Below are 20,699 nucleotides of genomic sequence, written 5' to 3'. Positions count from 1 at the left end.
CAACAAAAAAATACATTTAAAAGTGAAATATTTTAAATTATTTAGTTTTTTTGTATTTATTATATTTATATAATTTTCTTTAAAAAAAATGTTTGAATTTTTTTTTGTGGAGTTGCGCACCCAAAGCGTATCTACCGCAGCGGTTCTGCGTATTCTTACAAATGGGGGTGGGGTCGCACACTACTCACACACCGGCGGTGTCGCCCCTAAGGACTCTGGTCAATGTAGTAAAGTGTTCGCGATGCATCATCTTTCGATCTTCTGCTATCTTCGCTGTCTTCGCCATCCCTGGACACGTATTTCGGGGTATCACCCCTTGTCAGCAGGGATAGGCCATGTACTGGGGTTGCCGATGGCTATTATAATCACAAAGAAGGGGCGAGGGTTAAAGACAATTTATACTCCGCCACCCCGGGACCCCCGAGAGAACACTAGTGTACACACGAAAGGGGTGGAAAGAGTAAATAATAATACCGTATATACTAATATGGTAAAGAGTAGAGTCAGCCCCAATAGGGCAAATCGCTCTATTTGGAAAAACTGCCCTCACTCACATACCGAGGTATGTGACATGCTTCATCATCGGGCCTGCTTACAATACGTCCTGGTGTACCCCACACAGGACGGAGCATAAGGGAGGGGGAAAAATAATAAATTCCACTTAACACAACATATAATCAAACAAACTAGACAGACACAACACTTAATACATCCACTGTGGTGAAAATAGTGCAAACACCTTGTGTTTTCAAAACCGAAAAGTGCGACAAAGAAATAGTGCAGTATAGGGAGTGATTTAAGACTGATTAAAGGTGTCAACTAGAAACACAACTTTATTAAACGTTACTTGGCACCTCTACCAGGATTAAAAAGATGAAAAAACAGAGGATGGGAAATTGCTTTCAGGAGATAATTAGGAACCTCAAGGCTTCCCTCCTACCACTGCCAGAGTCAACATGTTTCGACCGCTCTTGATGCGCCTGTATGGTCACTCCGGTCTTCGTCAGGACCGTCGCATTCGGTTTCTCTCGGGGTCCCCCCGTAATCTGAGGGAAAATTATTACCCCTACAGGGAGATAGGTCCAAGGGATCCTAACCAATCCTGTGTAATCTGTGGAGAGTGTCCCCTTGAGGGCTTGAAAACAATCACTGTGGCAAGGAAAAAAAGAACAAAGGGGGCGGATGAGGACCCTTATGTATATCCACCCTTTCCAACTTGCAATATTGTACTTTTTGGCCACTAAATGGTGTGTCTGTGATTTTTAAAAAAAGCCCCAAATGCATGGTCGTGCATAGGCTATTAAAAACAACCTTAAGAATCCCTCTGTAGTCTGTGGATCTTAGGCATGCATCCCTTTTAATAAACCATTTAACTGTCTTAGTGCAGACAGCAGTCGCAAGTACTAAAAAGACACTAAATACAGTACAAAAACCGATTCCAAACAACAGCAACCAAAACTGTTGTAATGTCCCCACTGTTGCCGATGGCTGCCAATATCTGTCAATGTAGTAAAGTGTTCGCGATGCATCATCTTTCGATCTTCTGCTATCTTTGCTGTCTTTGCCATCCCTGGACATGTGTTTCAGGGTATCACCCCTCGTCAGCAGGGATAGGCCGTGTACTGGGGTTGCTGATGGATGCCAATATCTGCCAGGTATAGTACCACTCAGACGCGTAGGTGCGGGATCCCAGGCTCCTCAGCCCACTGCTCACAGGAGCATTAAAGTTACAAATGGGGGTGGGGTCGCACACTACTCACAAACCGGCGGTGTCGCCCCTAAGGACTATGGTCAATGCAGTAAAGTGTTTGCAATGCATCATTTTTCGATCTTCTGCTATCTTCGCTGTCTTCGCCATCCCTGGACACGTGTTTCAGGGTATCACCCCTCGTCAACAGGGATAGGCCGTGTACTGGGGTTGCCGATGGCTGCCAATATCTGCCAGGTATAGTACCACTCAGGCGCGTAGGTGCGGGATCCCAGGGTCCTCAGCCCACTGCTCACGGGAGCATTAAAGTTACAAATGGGGGTGGGGTTGCACACTACTCACACACCGGCGGTGTCGCCCCTAAGGACTCTAGTCAATGTAGTAAGGTGTTTGCAATGCATCATCTTTCGATCCTCTGCTATCTTCGCTGTCTTCGCCATCCCTGGACACGTGTTTCAGGGTATCACCCCTCGTCAGCAGGGATAGCGTATTCTAGCTGCCATTTTATAAAAGTTGTGAAGGATCCTCGTATGGTGAGCGATGAGTGCATGGTTTTTTTTCAGTTACGTCATATGCGTACAATGTTACGTGGTGTGCCCGACCGGTATGCGACCGGTCCGTGACGTCTGCTCCCACGCATTCATGACACATGCGATGAGACGCTTGCACATTGGCGGGCCCCATGTGGCATCATATACGTGAAGGGGCGCGCTAGGTGTGCGACTCCCGTGAAATATTTTATGTTCTAAAATGCTATGTATGTGTCTTTAATATACATATTAGGGCAAAGGATTATCTAAGGTATTCATAAAAATAATATATTTCTTCTTGTAATAAACTATAATATTTTTAAATACATTTTCCCAAAGTTGCGTGTGGTGTGCGCATCGTGAGCGCACGGTACGCGGATCTCTAGTGGCCTAAAAAAAAAAGATTTGATTAGTTCATAACATTTCCCACTGTAACTATTGAAGGACCACACCCATTTTAATTATTCTGTTTGGAGCAGTTGATGAGCGGCAACTCTAATTCTTCCAGAGCTGGTTTGGAATTTTTTGGGTGTTTTTCAAAAATTGCATTGGAGAAATGGCATCTGGTTCGCAAGCTCCTCATCATTCTTCAGATGAAGATATCTTGGAGGAAGATCCACCAAAGCAGAGGCCTGAATCAGTGGTATGGAAATTTTTCACCTTTCCTGCCGGAGAAAAAAAGGTAAACACAAGAAAATACACATGCTTGCTGTGTGACAAGGTCCTGTCGAGAGGCAGTGACAAGAAATACTCCTGTGGAACATCGAGTATGTATAAACATCTGCGGACCATTCACCCGAAGATTCTGGCACGAGAAGAAATGAAGCGTGCAGCAAAAAATCCACCACCAGGCATTGCTAGCACCCCCGGAGCGTCCACTTCAGCACCACCAGTGGACATTCGCCCAGAATTTGATTTTCTGCAGCAGCACTGCACTAAGTGCAAAACCATCATCTGTTATGGTCAACAGTCAGTGGATGCTATTTGTGCAACTCAATGGAACCACAAATGCAATTTTTTTGTATTTGTTTTTGTAATGATGTGGAATTCCAAAAGCAAACTGTTTACTTAGTTCCTTTTGTGTTCACTTTTTAAAAAAACACCAAAAAAAGTACATTTTTAAAAAACTACAAAAAAATAAAAACAAACAACAGAAGAAAAAAAAAGGTCAGAACTACCTTATCTTGTTTAAAAAAGAACTATAATTGCATGGTAATGTCGGAAAGTTTGGTTGAATGTATGTGTAGAGCATGATTGACTGGAAGAATGCATTAGTACTGTATGGAAAATTTATAGGGGCAGATCTATGAGGAAGTGCTGCAGTGTGACACTGCAAGCCCTTTAGCTGCACCGTGCTGCAGCACTTCTGAAGCACAGGGATGTGACATATTTACATGAATATGTCACAATTCTGTGTTCCCTCTGTGCTAGCACACAAATTGCAGACATGCAGTGATGGAGGCACCCTTGCACCATGGTGCATGGATATCTGTGTTGTGGGGAGATTGTTTTTGTGCAGGAAAGGACTACTTCCTACACAAAAACAATCACTAAAGGCATTTTCCTCGTTCAATGTGTGCTGTGGAAGGCAGCATGCATTGAAAGAGTTAAAAACGGGGAGAAATGAAAATATTCTCCTAGTTGTGCCTCGCTACACCACCTCTAGGGTGGCGCACCATTCACACGTATCTACAGATTTACACTTTCTCGTAAGTCTTGAGATGTGTTATTCCATCGGTGTTGTGGGGGAACAGACACAGCAACACTCATGGTGCGCCCCTTCAACGCAAAGTGCTGCCTTTGAATGGGTCGTATTTTCAAGGAGAGGAAAAGCCACACAGGGTGGCTTTTCCTCTCCTTGTAAATAAGGAGGAGTCCCCAGCGCCATCACTATGTTACAAAAAGTGATGTACTGGTGGAGCAGGGGGCTTGTAAATCTGCCCCATTAGTGCTTAGGTATTGGCAGAGTGATACAATAAGAACATAGTGCTGGATGGCTGATTGATGAACTGCATGAGACTGACAGGAGGAATCCTAGGCTGCATGAGTACTACTTCTGTATTAAGTGGAGTATACCAATAGTATGTATCTGCTTAGAGGTTTGTAGGGATTGTGAGCAGACTATTGCATGTGTACTTGTGTTGGTGCCTAGGTCATTCTATAAGAACATCATTAGTAACTAGAATGATGACAGTGCTTCAAACAGAGTGCTACGTTTATTTATAAGTGTTTAGGTATTGTCTCAATGCCTGAGTTATTCTGCAAATGCATAGACAGTGACTGGGTTCTTAGAGTGCTAGTAGTTGACAGCAGGATATGTTTGTACACACTTATGTTTCAGCAGAGTGATAAGATAAGGGCATGCTTCTGTCAGGATGATTGTAGGAATGGACACAGACTCACAGTGTGGTTCCAGACAACAATGACTATTACCTGGACTTTTGCAGGACTGACTCACTAGTCCGCAAGGGGTTAAGGGAACACATACATTGTGCACATTAAACTGTACCACTGCTTGTCTCAATGTCTTAGTCATTCTGCAAGTGCATAGACACTGGATAGGTTCCTAGAGTGTAGTAGTTGACAACAAGATAAGTTTATAAGCACTTATGTTGCAGCAGAGAGAATAGATAGGGACATGCTTCTGTCAGGATGATTGTAGGAGTGGACATAGACTCACAGTGTGATTCCAGACAAGCATGACTATTACCTGCACTTTTGCAGGACTTACTCAGTAGTCTGCAATGGGTTAAGGGACAACATACATTGTGCACATTTCACTGTACCACTGCTTGTCTCAATGCCTGAGTCATTCTGCAAGTGCATAGACAGTGACTGGGTTCCTAGAGTGCTAGTAGCTGACAGCACAATAAATTTATGAGGGCTTATGATTCAGCAGAACGCTTAGATAAGAACATGCTTCTGTTGGGATGATTGTAGAAGTGGACACAGACTCACAGTGTGAATCCAGACAAGCATGACTATTACCTAGACTTTTGCTGGACAGACTCAGTAGTATGTAAGGGGTTAAGGGACCGCATATATTATACACATTTGACTGTGCTGCTGCTTCTCTCAATGCCTGAGTCATTCCGCAAGTGCATAGACAGAGACTATGTTCCTAGAGTGCTAGTAGTTGACAGCAGGATACGTTTATACGCGCTTATGTTTCAGCAGAGTGATTAGAAAAGGACATGCTTCTATCAGGATGATTGTAGGAGTGGACACAGACTCACACTGCGATTCCAGACAAACATGACTATGACCGGGACTTTTGCAGGACTGACTCAGTAGTCTGCAAGGATTTTAGGGGAACGCATACATTGTGAACATTTGACTGTAACACTGCTTGTCTCAATGCCTGATTCATTCTGCAGGTGCATAGACAGTGAATAGGTTCCTAGAGTGCTAGTAGTTGATAGCAGGATACGTTTATAAGGACTTATGTTTCAACAGAAGGATTAGATAAGGACATGCTTCTGTTGGGATGATTGTAGGAGTGAACACAGTCTCACAGTGTGATTCCAGACAAGCATGACTATTACCTGGACTTTTACAGGACTGACTCAGTAGTCTGCAAGGGGTTAAGGGACCACATGCATTGTGCACATTTGACTGTACCACTGCTTGTCTCAATGCCTGAGTCATTCTGCAAGTGTATAGACAGTGACTGGGTTCCTAGCGTGCTAGTAGTTGACAGCAAGATACGTTTATACGCGCTTATGTTTCAGCAGAGTGATTAGAAAAGGACATGCTTCTATCAGGATGATTGTAGGAGTGGACACAGACTCACACTGCGATTCCAGACAAACATGACTATGACCGGGACTTTTGCAGGACTGACTCAGTAGTCTGCAAGGATTTTAGGGGAACGCATACATTGTGAACATTTGACTGTAACACTGCTTGTCTCAATGCCTGATTCATTCTGCAGGTGCATAGACAGTGAATAGGTTCCTAGAGTGCTAGTAGTTGATAGCAGGATACGTTTATAAGGACTTATGTTTCAACAGAAGGATTAGATAAGGACATGCTTCTGTTGGGATGATTGTAGGAGTGAACACAGTCTCACAGTGTGATTCCAGACAAGCATGACTATTACCTGGACTTTTACAGGACTGACTCAGTAGTCTGCAAGGGGTTAAGGGACCACATGCATTGTGCACATTTGACTGTACCACTGCTTGTCTCAATGCCTGAGTCATTCTGCAAGTGTATAGACAGTGACTGGGTTCCTAGCGTGCTAGTAGTTGACAGCAAGATAAGTTTATAAGCACTTATGTTTCAGCAGAGTGATTAGATAAGGACACGTTTCTGTTAGGACAATTGTAGGAGTGAACACAGACTCAGTGTTATTCCAGACAAGCATGACTATTACCTGGAAGTTTGAAGGACTGACTCAGTAGTCTGCAAGGGGTTAAGGCACAGCATACATTGTGCACATTTGACTTTACCACTACTTTTCTCAATGCCTTTAGTCATTATGCAACTGCATAGACAGTGACTGGGTTCCTAGAGTGCTATTAGTTGACAGCAAGGTAAGTTTATAAGCACTTATGTTTCAGTAGAAAGATTAGATAATGACATGCTTCTATAAGGATGATTGTAGGAGTGGACACAGACTCACAGTGTGAATCCAGACAAGCATGACTATTAACTGGACAGACTCAGTAGTATGTAAGGGGTTAAGAGACTGCATATATTGTCACATTTGACTGTGCCACTGCTTGTCTCAATGCCTGAGACATTCCGCAAGTGCTTAGACAGAGACTATGTTCCTAGAGTACTAGTAGTTCACAGCAGGATACGTTTATACGCGCTTATGTTTCACAAGAGTGATTAGAAAAGGACATGCTTCTATCAGGACGATTGCAGGAGTGGACACAGACTCGCAGTCTGATTCCAGACAAGCATGCCTATTACCTGGACTTTTGCAGGACTGACTCAGTAGTCTTCAAGGGGTTAAGGGACAGCCTACATTGTGCACATTTCACTTACCACTGCTTGTCTCAATGCCTGAGTCATTCTGCAAGTGCATAGACAGTGACTGGGGTCCTAGAGTGCTAGTAGTTGACAGCAGGATCATTTCATAAGCGCTTATGTTGCAGCAGAGTGATTAGGTACAGACTTACTTCTGTCAGGATGATTGTAGTAGTGGACAGAGACTCAAACTGTAAAAGTTCTGCGAGGGGTTTTGAGTGTTCAGAAAAAATAGGCACACAACAACTTGCGGTGAAAGAGTAAATACCAAAGCAAAAGTTATAAGGTGCTTCTTGTTCAGAGGAAACCCTAAACCTCTGAAAAGAGTAGGGATAGAACCCCCTCTTGTTTAAATGAGCAAAGTCCAGAGCACACTTGAGAGTAAATTATATTGTGAAAGTAATCACATACGTAATGGAATTATAAAATCACACACAAATGGTTCTTTTCATATATAATAGTTTTTATGGGTCAGAATGAAACTCCTGTCCAGGAGATCCAAAGAAAATGCACCACCCGACACGTGTTTCATCAAATCGGGATAATACCCATGACTCTTCAGGGCTGAAGGACGTGTAATGGGGCTGTATCGGGGGACCGGTCATAATTCCAACCCGGTCCTAGTCGGGTAAAGTATAAACAAAACAAAGGCCCACTGCGGCCGAAGTATCAAACATGGAGTCCAACTGTAAAGTTGAGATCCCTCAAGAATCGGCGGGTAATGCCGTCTTGCGAGAAACGGGCTGTAGGCCGTTCTCCCAGAGAGCTGTAATGTTGTTTTCTGTATCGTTACAGCTCTCTGGGAGACCGACCTACAGCCCGTTTCCCGTAAGATGGCATTACCCGCCGATTCTTGAGGGTTCTCAACTTTACAGTTGGACTCCACGTTTGATACTTCGGCCGCAGTGGGCCTTTGTTTTTATGTTTTTTTTTGTTTTTAATATAATTAATGTGTTTTCCTGGTAAAATCCAGGTAGTAGTGTTGCTTGTCTAGAATTACAAGTGTGCCTGCTGTTTGGATCCTGCATAAACAGCAATTAGCGACAGTTTTGGTATTGTTGCTCAAGTGCAGGGTTACCTTGTAAATACAACGCTATTGTCGTACTCCCTTCTTCCATGTTCTATTGTTATAGGAAAACATACCTTGCCTCTGGGTACGCCTACATTGCAACTCATTGGAGATACGAGGCTTACCATTACCAAACCGTCTGCTTAAATGCGTTAATGCATCTTATCGTCACCTAGTAAAAAGGGCAATATCATTTTCACCGCATTTTTGGCTTTATTTTTTTAAATTGCGGCGAAATGGCACTTGTTAATATGCCCTCAAGTTTGCTATGACAGAGCAGGAACCTCGACTTCACCTTGCCATAGCAAACAGCAGTGCCAGTGTCCCGGGTGTAGACACCCCGAGATACAGCAAGAGCCAGTACTGGGGGCGGGGTCCCCCAAGGCTTTCGACTGCTCCAGAATGGGGGCCACGCGACCTCTCTCCTACAATATAAAAAGGGCCTTTGAGCCCTCCGGATCATTGTTTTTCAAAGCCTTGAAGAGCAGCGGTTCCCAGAGCTGGATGGGGTCTTTAACGCCAACCTACCTAAGTATTTTTCTCAGGAGTACCTTTGAGTCTCCCCACACATTTGTAAATGTAAATGTAAATCCAGTATAGCGCACAAATGATCCCTGAAGGGGGGGCGCTAGAGGGCGCACAAGCAGAATGGCCGCACTTCAGTGAGGCTCCTGCAGCCTGGACAGACAATCCTGCATTTATCCTTTATAACTAACTCCTTACCCGGAAAGAAATACAACCGAGCGCAGATAGTGATGTTTTGTAGCTTCGGTGCAAATTTGGGAGCTCTACAATGCTGCATGACTTAGTTAACAGCGGTGGAGTTTTGGCCGAGAGCTGTGCCTGAGCTGGGCGGGGCGAGCTGTGGGGACTAAAAGTCTACGAGAGACCGCGGCGACCCGCGAGGCGCACAGGCCACGAGAAGAAAGCTGCCGTGAAGTGCCCGCCTTCCGGAGCGGCTGCAATACAGGAGATCCAAGCGCCGTACCGGGACCTCGGGCCGCCGACACTGACTGTGACGCCTAGTGGGGCGACTGCATGACGGTAAGCAGTGGCACGTTGTACCAGCGGAGGAGGCCTCAGCACCGCGGTATGTAGCGCAAGCTGTGAAGGGACTGAAGAGCAACTCCGCACTGTGGGGGCAGAGCGCGATAACATCGGCCCTAGAAAGACAGACATCAGGGCACGGGAGCGGGGCGCTGACCCCCCCGCTGCGGAACCTAAATAAACTAAAAATAATAATGAGTACCTGCTAGGGCCAACCAGGGCGTGAAACAGCTCCCCACTGTGACGCATAATACAACGGGAAAGCTGCGTGCACGACCCGTGAGGGAAGCCCAGATACGCTGGCGCCGGAAATATCACCGGTGGGTCCCAACTGTGCAAAGAGTCTCGCAAATTGAATTGACAGTGATCTGCAGGGCCTCGAATCATGCTGGAACGAAGCCTGCTGCGTTACGGTAGGCTACAATCGATAACACCATACTGCGCACCAGTCCCCACCTATGAATGTGACGAGGTGACAACTTGAGAGGCATATCACATACGCAAAGTCAGTGCACTGCCTTGAGGAGTTAAGACAACCCTGACAAGATAGGTGCATATAAGTTGCCATAACAAATTTAACGTGGGGCTAAAGGCTGAGAGATAATTTGTGCTGGCCTTCGCCTGTCCTCCTCGGTAGTGTAGAAAGCTGGCCTAACAAAGTGAGTGATAACTGCGCAGGAGAAGGGCGCCAAGAAATAATATGTGCATTATCTTCTACGTGAACAACGACGCTCATGTTGCCTAACACAGAGCCACAGCTACACAGATATGCCCAAAGCCGTCCATACAGGAGCTCTCGGACTTTTTACCCTTCGTTCCCCTAGGTGCTAAGATTCTTGTGGGCGGAGATTTTAGTTGTCAATATGAACCGCTAACCTTAGTCCTGGAGGCAGCACTCCTGGAGGAGGATGAACAGTGGGGTATTCCACAGCTGGTGGGTCCCACCCCAAAACCATGGTCTCCCCTATCAACCCAAATTCTTGCATTTACCCTCAGTAATTCCTTCAGGGCATGTAATGGGCGGACGAAGGGTGACACCCCTGCAAAATTTACCTTTAAGAGACCGGGGCAGCAGTCCCACTTGGATTATATCCTTGTTCAGACAGCCTATTGGGACAAGGTGTTGGACTTTGAGATACTGCACAGAATGGACAGCGATCACAACGCGCTGGTTCTCTACTTGTCCATCTGCCCGAGCCATAGGGGTGATCAGACGGCGGAGACAGTTAATGACCCGAGATTGGTCTTGACCTCTGACAGGCGTAGGGTGCGGTGGTCTAAGTTTTTGGATAACCCCGCCCGTATACCTGAGTTGTATGCAAGCATTCTTCCCACGCTCGAGAAGTTAGGGGCCATAGCCTCTTTATCCCCGGAGGCAGGCTTGTTCCCTACTCTGGGTACTCTCCATATGGAGATGGTCCAGGTTCTGGCGGAGTTCTTAAACCCAATTGCCCGCAAAGGACCCCGGCGGGGCCCCAGGGCCTCTTGGTTTAACTCTGCCTGTAGAAAGGCGAAAGCTGATCTCCTCTTGGCACTAAAGCAGCCCCGGGATCCATAGCTAATTAAGTCCAAAAGGGCGGAACTGAAGTGCATTATCCACCATGCCAAAGTGGAATGGGATGAAGCCAAATGGGATAGTATGCTGAGTACCCTGCAGACTAGAGATGCCCGCAAATTTTGGCAGCTAGTGAGAACCGGGTCTGCAGAGTCAATCCAGGCTGTGGAAGCTAATATAGCCCCTAGTGTGTGGGAGGATCACTTCCGTAGCCTATATGTAGAGGAAGCATCTGGGATTGGCGATCACGGCGAAGGTTTAGCGCCCGAGCAATTCCCTGGTGGGCAAGTGACGACTGTTTCACCTAGCGAGGGGGCGTGCCAATGCAGTTTTCTCTGAATGAGGTCCTTACAGCGATCTCCCAGCTCCCAGCGGGCAAGGCCCCGGGATTAGACAAACTGCCGGGTGATTTGTTCAGGCACCAGCCTGTTGTGTGGGCTCCATACCTAATGGTACTTTTTAATGCAATTCTGGGGGGGATGGCGGTCCCTGGTACTTGGCTGGGAGCAGAGATCGTACCCATTTTCAAGAAGGGGTCTCCTCTGCTCCCAGCCAACTATAGACCAATCAGCCTCATCGACGATCCCCAAAAGGTCTTTGCACGGCTGATTCTAGATCACCTACAAGAATGGATGGAGGACCATTCTGTCTTGAGTACATATCAAGCTGGGTTTCGGAGAAAGGTGTCCACCACGGATCAGATTTTCCATCTAGCCATGCTGTTCTGGAAGACGGTGCGGTGGAGGACGGAACGCTGTATACTGTGTTCGTGGACCTCCGTGCCGCGTTTGATTTGGTCCCGCGGAGTAGACTGCGGGGGGTACTCTCCTCCCTGGGTATTCCCCCTGACATTTTAGACATCATCATTCGATTGCACACACACAACTTCTCGCAGGTTAGGTGTGGCAGGTCGGGAGGGCTCTCACAAAGATTCCCCGTTGACAGGGGGGTAAGGCAGGGGTGCGTCTTAGCACCCACTCTGTTCTGCCTCTTTGTTAACGGGGCGATTGAGCATCTAAACCAAGTCCCCAACACGGACGCTCCAAGGCTCGGCGGCAGCAGGGTGCCTGCAATCATGTTTGCGGATGATACCCTGCTGCTGTCGAAATCCCCTGTGGGGATTCAGCGTGTATTGGAGGGCTTTGAGACATTTTGCGTAATGCATGGCATAGAAAATTAATGCCCTGGAGACCAAATATATGATTTTTAACCCCCCCCGGAAAACACGCCCCAACCCCTCTATTGGCCCCAACAGACTAGAAAGAGTCTATACGTTTGAGTACCTTGGTGTGACCCTCAATGATAAATTGGAATGGAGTGACCACCAAGCTAAGTGCCAACTTAAACTAGTACAACTGGCAGGGGGAATAACAAGACTAGTTAATTCCAACAAGTCATCGGTTAGACCGATTGGTCCCCCGCTGGAGATTTATAGACTGCAGGCCAGAGGTGCGATTGTATATGGTGGGGAACTGTGGGGCCACGCATGCAAGAAGGATCTGGTCATCGCAGAGAATACTTTCCTGAGACATCTTTTAAATCTTCCTGTGAGTACCCCCCTCTTGCCCCTTAGGTTGGATTTGGGTTTGAAGCCACTGGATAAAATACGGGGGTAAAGCCACTAACCTTCTGGCGTAGGCTGTGGTCTACCCCCGAGTTAGCCAACTACAGGCTGGAACTGCGGGAAATTCTTGCTCTCCCTGCCATTGAGAGCATACCGTGGTTCAAATATATAAAGACCGAGCTGGCACGGCTAGGCCTGCAATCCCTCTGGAGTGATCCGGAGGCAGCATGCCAGAATTTAACCTGCAAAACCCTAGTGGCAACTTATAATGCATTTAAATTAGCTTCCCATAATCAGGGTGTATCCACAGATTCACTTGTTAATTCCTTTCTCGGGGTTAAAGACTGCTATAAATTTGAGAGTGTCCTGGACAATATTTATCAGAATTACACCCGGAAATTGTACCTGCAATGGCGGTATGGCACTCTCCCAATCAGAGCTTTTACTAGTAAATGGAAGCAGCTTTCCCCCGAGAATTGTCCGGGTTGCAGCTGTGGGTTGGAAGATGAATACACCTTATTTTTTTTTGCCCAGCCTACACTGTTCCTAGAAGGATCTGGATAACCCCGCTCTGTAGGAATTTGGGGTTTAGCAACTGCTCTGTGGCATTTAGAATTCTCAAGTCGGATCTCGCAGGAGTAATTGTTTTCGCAGTGTCTAAGTTCCTGAAATTTGCATGGCGTAGGAGAATGTCACTTTTGCCCAGGTCACTTTAATGTAGAGTGTCAGATTGCGAGCATTTTAATTGATGACCCTGTACTGTTTTATAGCTGTATTTTTATTCAAAACATTTTAATGGTAGTGTTTTACTGTTTTAGCATTGGTTCTTATTTGCAGCTATTGGGCTTAGTGACTGATTGGCGGGAGCTCCTTACCTGAATTGTTATTTATGTGCACTTTTTTGTGTCTTCAAATTGTATGTATTTTATGTGGTATCTTTTATGGCAAAATTGCCGAAATAAAGAATGATGAATTGAATTGACATGCCCAAAGGGATTTGAACACTGGCTGCGTCACGCCTGTGAAAGGGCAATAACATCATACAATACATCGTAGCTCCTACCATTAGCGCTTCAATTCCACGAGTCAGCATATCTGGACATACCAGAGGTACTATTGGTGCACCAAGCTCAGCGGCTCTAACTGCGCTAAGCATGGGCAAAATTTGAGAATTGGCGATCCGCGAATTGGTGCGAATTGCGAACTCGCAATCCGCAAAATCCGCAAATTCATGCGCATTTGCAAATTTGCTGTTTTTGCCAGTTCGCGGGGGTTTTGTACAAGTTACTTGTGTGGTCGCAATGGTCACGACCATGTTGTTTCTACGTGTCCAGCCTGTTTGCGGCCCTGTGGTTGTTCGCAGCCACCCTCCGGTTCATCACTGCCACCCTCTGGTTCACCAATGCCACCCTCTGGATCATCACTGTCCACCTCTGGTTTATCACAGCACCCTCTGGTTCATCACTGTCCCCCTCTGGTTGATCACTGCCATCCTCTGGTTCATCCCTGCCACATTCTGGATCATCACTGCCACCCCCTGCTTTACCAGTGCCACCCTCTGGTTCATCACTGCCACCCTCTGGTTTATCACAGCACCCTCTGGTTCATCACTGCCACCCTCTGGTTCATCACTGCCACCCTCTGGTTGATGACTGCCACCCTCTGGTTCAAGGCTGTGGATTGGGGCAGGGAGGTTGAATGAAACTAGACACTGCCTGGGGCACACAAGGTGTCCCATGCAAAGTCCAGTTCAAACCGGTGCTGGGACTCTCCAGCCCCAGCTCTGGCGTGAAACTGGATAAAGGGAAAGGGGTGTAACCAACCCCTACTGGGTCCCACCCATAGGAGGGACCTAGCAGGAGATCCAGCCCCTAGATTTGGAATAAAGGTAGGAGCTGTGCCAATGCAAACCAGATCATCCTGACTGAAACTTTGAAATAAAAATCTGGACCCTTCGACATCCCACTCGACGTGGAAGACTGAAGAATCTCCTTTGTGGTCAAGGAGTGGCCACCCTGTGCAAGCAGGCACCATCAGCGCATCAAGACTTTCTTTGCCGTTGCTGCCGCCAGAGCTCGAATAACAGAGATCGACATGACTCAGACTCCCAGATATCCAACAGCCCGATCCACAGTCTTGGCAAAGCTGAGAACCGTGGAGGCGACGAGAGACGTAGGACCGACCATCTTGAAGAGTCAACAAAGTGCTTACAGTGCAGCTCCCGAGGCACCCTAGACGCTGTGCTTTGGGGTTTGAGAAGCCCCAGCCCCAAGCAACCTGTGCTTTAAAGATCACCCCTCCACACTCACCGAGTGCTGCGTGGGGCCCTTTTGCACTTTTCCTGCTTGACATGTTGTCCGGTCACTTGCCCGTTGACTAGTGGCCTCTGTGACAACGATCCATCAAAACTACACTGCTGGTCTGGTTGCTCCAGACTGGCCCTAGTTCCCCTGAAAAGGAGCCATTGATCTGACCTTCCCGGTCTGATCCAGAAGACATCTTCGAGTCCTGCTTGGGTTGCATTTGCCAAGGTTTGGTGACTCCAATTTGAGATCCGACACTGCCGACAGCAGGAGCCTTTGTGGGACAGCTCGTGTCCACCAGCTGGTTATCTTCGAACCTTCCTGGTCCACGTGGCAGCGGAGACAAACTACTCGACAGCACCTGATCGCAACCCGACACTGCCTGTTTCCGTCCTGGTTCCATCCTGGTCACTGGCTAGTGACCTAGACTCTGTCCCCTCTGCTTTCAGGTACTCTACATCTTCGATCCACCTTTGGATCCAACCGGATTCTTCTCTCCTGGCCGCCTGCAGCATCTTTACCTCCAGGCTCCATAGAACTCCACGAAGATACCTGACGCACTTTGGCACCTATGCACCCGCTTCCTGTGGGTGAGTTAACGAGATTACACCGGTGCTCCTATAGTGGTTTACACCTCTAGTGTCCTACTCTTTAGTGGCTAAGTTCTAGTCCAGTCGGAAGACTCCTAAACCTATAACTTTCTGATTTTTATGCACCATTGACTTGTATGGTAAACGCGATTGCCTATAGACACTGGACCCGCATCCTGTGGGCCTCCTATTTCCTAACCTTTGTTAGTCCAGTGTAGGCCCAGCGATCCCCTAGGCCCTAGGCCTGTTCATTGTTCGTGACGTGGTACTTATACCACTTTCTTAATATATGGTTTGAGTGGCCACCCTGCCTATCCATAATTGTGCATCTTATTGTATGTTATACTTTGTTCTTTGTTTAACGCTTGTGCTCCTGTGCTCATAAAGGTTCAAGGGGATTATTCTAGAAATAAATACATATATTTTATAATATATAATTTGTGTGGTGTCCTTTCATTTGGGATTTAAAGGGTTGCATATGGTAAAACAGCTGGCTTCACATGCCCTTTTGAGTTTAGCCTAAGACTGATTTTGTCCATGCTACCACTAGGAAAGCTGGTCTATAAGGTTGACTTACAACCAATCACCATAAGGGTCGTTTGGACTGGTGCAAGGTGCTCACTAGAATAGTGATCATCATATACCAGGCCAACTTCTCACACACAGCACCCTCTGGTTCGCCACTGCCACCCTCTGGTTGATCACTGCCACCCTCTGGTTCATCACCGCCATCCTCTGGTTCATCACTGCCACCCTCTGGTTTGCCACATCCGCGAATTGGTGCGAATTGCGAACTCGCAATCCGCAAAATCCGCGAATTCATGCGAATTTGCAAATTTGCTGTTTTTGCCAGTTCGCGGGGGTTTTGTACAAGTTACTTGTGTGGTCGCAATGGTCACGACCATGTTGTTTCTACGTGTCCTGCCTGTTTGCCGCCCTGTGGTTGTTCGCAGCCACCCTCCGGTTCATCACTGCCACCCTCTGGTTCACCAATGCCACCCTCTGGATCCTCACTGTCCCCCTCTGGTTTATCACAGCATCCTCTGGTTCACAACTACCACCCTCTTGTTCACCACTGTAGATTATGGGAGGAAAGCAAAGCACACCTTCCCAGCCTCAACTGAGATGAATTAATTTGGGGCTGGTTAATGAGTCACTGAATTTGTGCTTCAAGTCTGGCACCTGCTTCCTTAGCTGTAAGACCTTCCTGTTGCAGTTATTTTTTTTACAGGAGCATTGTGCCATACTTGTAACTATTCTCTGACCCTGCTTTGAGGGTCAGAGCAGGGTCAGAGAATAGTTGAAAGTAGGCAACTGAACTCTGGAGGGGCCCCTCAGGAAGCACTACAGGGAATGGTTACAAATAAGTTTGAACTTTTGCACCTGCTAAGTGCTTTCAGTTTTCCAAAATTTGTTTTTCTTCCATTTCGCGAGATTTGCGGGATGCGCAATCGAACTTGCAATCCGCAAATTCGTGCGAATTTGCTGATTTCTCTTTTTTTTGCATGTTCGGGCAGTTTTTCTTTTTTTTGCGTGTTTGGGTGTTTTTTTGCTTATTCGCGGGCCGCTTGCAGTGCACCGAGGTCGTGTATGGGCGTGGCCATCTCTTTTGCGTACCGTGATTCCGTTTCCGGGCGCTCGTTGCAAGTTTGCGTCGTATGCGGCGCGCGATTACGCATTCAGGGGCGTTTTGCGTGCTCGCGGGGGAAATATCGCACAAACTTACCCACGCGGTCCTCTATGGGCGCGGCCATCTTGGTTTTCATTCACTGCTATGGTTTTGGGCATGCTACCTTTCTATCCACCTTACATCTTTGCAATCCTATGTTTTTCAGAACTTTTTTTGTTTTTTTTTGCTTATTATCTCTCTCTTCAATTTCCTACATCTATATTTTTTGTTTTTTTAAACTTTTTGTTACTTTATTACCTACTTTATTTCTTTTGCTCTCTCTCTTATTTTTTTCACACCTATTCTTCTTTCCTTCTTCTTGTGCCCAGGACCATGGCTAAGGGAGGCGACAAGGGCAAGGGGAAGTGCCCAGCCCCACTTACCCGGCTCCCTTGCGGGCGTTGGAGGGGGGAGGAAGTGCAGCCCAGGGAGATCTTTTCTGCGGTGGTGGTGGCCGCCTTGGCAGCAGGTGGGCGGATTGCTTCCGGTTACGGCCTCCGGGAGCGTCGCCAACTGTGGGAGAAGGTGTGCCAGCGCATGTATAAGGAGTCTGGGGTCCGGCACACCTACCACCAAGTGACGCACCGGTGGAGTGACATCTTGGACCGGGAGCATGACATGCTCAACCTGCTTGGTGTGGAGATCCCTGGGCTTGGTAAGTAGCTATTAATAACTACTTTTTTTCCTTCTGCTCTGTTATATTGCTAATCTATTTTTCCTGAAGAGTACGAATGCTGCTGATTAGATTACATTGCAGGTAAATTAATGTTTAAATAGCTTCTGTCATTGCAGGTGCTCGCCTGGTTATTGGCGTTGCTACTATGCTTACTTGCTTGCAACTTTTTAGTCATTTGAGAGCATTACTATGTAATGCTAGAGAAGTCTAGTCCTTCTTTGTACTCCTGCTGTTGCCACTTTGAAGAGATAGTGGTGTATTGATACGTTGAGTATACTATTTATTACTTGTTCTAGGACATTTGTTAGTGGTCTGCAATCATGATGACGGACTTTGTCTGTCACGCGACGTCTTGTGCTGCTGAGTGATGGCAGTCGTAGTAGAACCTTTTTGTTGTTGATGTAGTTAGTGAATTACATAACTTTCCTATTAGACGGTCTGCGAATCCTGCAATACTGTACTACTATCCTCTTAGTTGAGCAGATCAGATGCAATTGATGTTAATTTGTTTCCCCGACATAATTTTAGATTGAGTACAAAGAAATCAAATATTTCCAAAAAACAATCATCCATGTTGTGTTTCTTTATTTCATGATCACCAGCAACTCCCAGGGGCAAGGCGACTGCGGCGACAGAGACTCCGGTGGCAGACGTTGGACAGGAGCAGTCCCTTCCAGGCTCTTCTGCTGGCCCCAGTAAGTTGTCTTATTGTTATCTAAATACTTATACTTCCCTAACTTTACAGCTCCTATTTATTATAAACTGGTTCCTAATAATTCTATGTTTAACAAAATAGTCTTTGATCTTCTTCTAATGTAGACTACTTTCTGCATTCTTATCCTGCCTCTACCGTCACTCGCTGTGCTACTACTATTTACAATTATGAGTCGGTCTGTGTAGGTAGCTAAGCTTGCCCATTCGGCAAACGGTGTGAAACAAAACTCTGATACAGCAATAGCTCTAGGCACTGAGTGTAGTCCTCTGGGTTGCCCTTGCTGTCTATTCCAGTCTTCTTAATGTAAGTGCTTTGACAATTTGCAACAACAAAATGTAATTGTTTACACCAAGTAAAAGGTAGCAGTGTCCTTTTTGATTTGAGAGGAGCGCATCCCATACCGCTAGTGTTTCAGGGAATATTCTGCACACAAAGAAGTATGGACAAAATGATAGGTGCTGTTCATCTTTCGACATACCTCAGTCCAAACAGAAGTTGAACCCCCAATCCCCTGACCGACTATCTAGAATGTCTGATCAATGATTTTTACGACCCAGAAGAACAGAAGAAGACTACCTCCGAGTACCGGCCTATCTGAGTCACTGAAACATGACTGCCAAGTTCAGTAGTTCAAACCTTTCCTCTCACTCACTCGTAAACAAAAACCACACAGTGTTTGTTAGTTTTAAAGTTTTATTTTCAATTAAGACTTGAAAACACTATTTCTTTATTTTTAATAGCGTAGTATTCTGATGGATGAAGATGACGTTAAAGTTGCAACAACATTCCCATGAATGAAATTAGTACGACTCAAAATTAATAATAGTTAACAGACATATGAAATTATTAGAATAACTGTGCGGGAGCCCCCACCTTCTTTAAAGTACTTAAAGTACTGCGTGTGATGACTTACTAGTAGTTGGAGCATTGTCTGGCAGAAGGGCAATGGAATCTTCTTTCTGTAATGAGAAAAATGGTGCCCGTTAAGCATGCATTTATCAGTTGTCATAAGAGCAAGAGTAGCATTTAAAGGAATAAGCATATAAAAGGTTAACACCCTCCCCAAAACCGTTACTTTTTTTCAATCCCAGTAATAAAAAAAATGTATTATGTAACATTTTCATCCGTTATGAGTCAAAATAGAGGTTTGTGTATGGCATCTGAATATATGACATGTTTTTCCTAGACGTCACAACATCTGACGCGGCACAGATGACAACCAGTGCCGGGGCCAGCAGTGCGGAGGGGTCCACTCAGGATGCGGCGGTGCCAACAGCAGGAGCTGGGGGGAAAGACTCAGCGGCGGCGGACGGTGGTAAGTTATTATACTCCTTACTTATTGAAATTTTTTTGAGTAGCCTCGCAAAGGAGTGTATGATGTACTGTACAGTAGTACACAGTACACTGGTATAAGTACACTGTACTGTCAAGAACATTTACTAATTTAGAACTACTTTTTGGGCTATCACGGAGAAGACAGTCAACCTTGACTTTTAATAGCATTAGCTGCAGTACTTCTCTGGTAACCAATGGCCCCCTCTATTTCACTTCAACTCAGCTGGCAAACTTATATTGTGATTTGTGAAGCCAAGTCATATCAGATGAAGTTTAGGGATGTGAAGAACGAAAAGTTAAAGTAGGGTGAAACGAAGGACGAGCGAGTCTGAATATTTATGACTGTAAAGAATGGTTTTGTTGAATGCAATTCAACATAAGAAGACAGCGCTTTCCAAAATATAATGAAAAGGGTGTTTTTGACAAAAATAAATTGTGGTACATTTGAGACATCAAGAAGAATCATAGAAGTACTTTCGAAGCCTGGATGTTATCTTCTTTATCCTCCTCATCGATAGCAGAGGTGTATGATGTAGTAGAGCAGACGCTGAGTGAAAGAAGGATGGCCAGTGGCAGTGCCACCCCGATAGAAAAGTAAGACATTCAGATCCCCACTTGCATGTACTGCTTACAGTACTGCGAGTCTGCATCATCATGGCCTGTGTCTGTATTTCTTGGGTGAAAGCAGAGTGAGCTGCCATTATGGCGGCGAGCACAAGTTCACGTACCAGTGATTTCTTTTGCAACCCAAGAGAAAAAAAGGCCTCTTTTTTAGTACTCTCTGACTATGTATGTAGTAGTGAGTCCACCCATAGTGCTGCTAGTGGAATTCCTGAAACTCCCAGTAATGTCACAGGCTTACAAAGACGGAGGAAAGATACATGCCAAAATGTTATACTGTTACAACAGGTATCTGTGCACACGTCGCCTTTTACAGAGTAAATGCTGTAGGTAATCA

Source organism: Lissotriton vulgaris, chromosome 12 (assembly GCF_964263255.1).
Source record: "Lissotriton vulgaris chromosome 12, aLisVul1.2, whole genome shotgun sequence".
Classification (NCBI taxonomy): Eukaryota; Metazoa; Chordata; class Amphibia; order Caudata; family Salamandridae; genus Lissotriton; species Lissotriton vulgaris.
The sequence above is the reverse complement of the archived record's forward strand: the minus strand, read 5'-3'. Positions refer to the sequence as shown.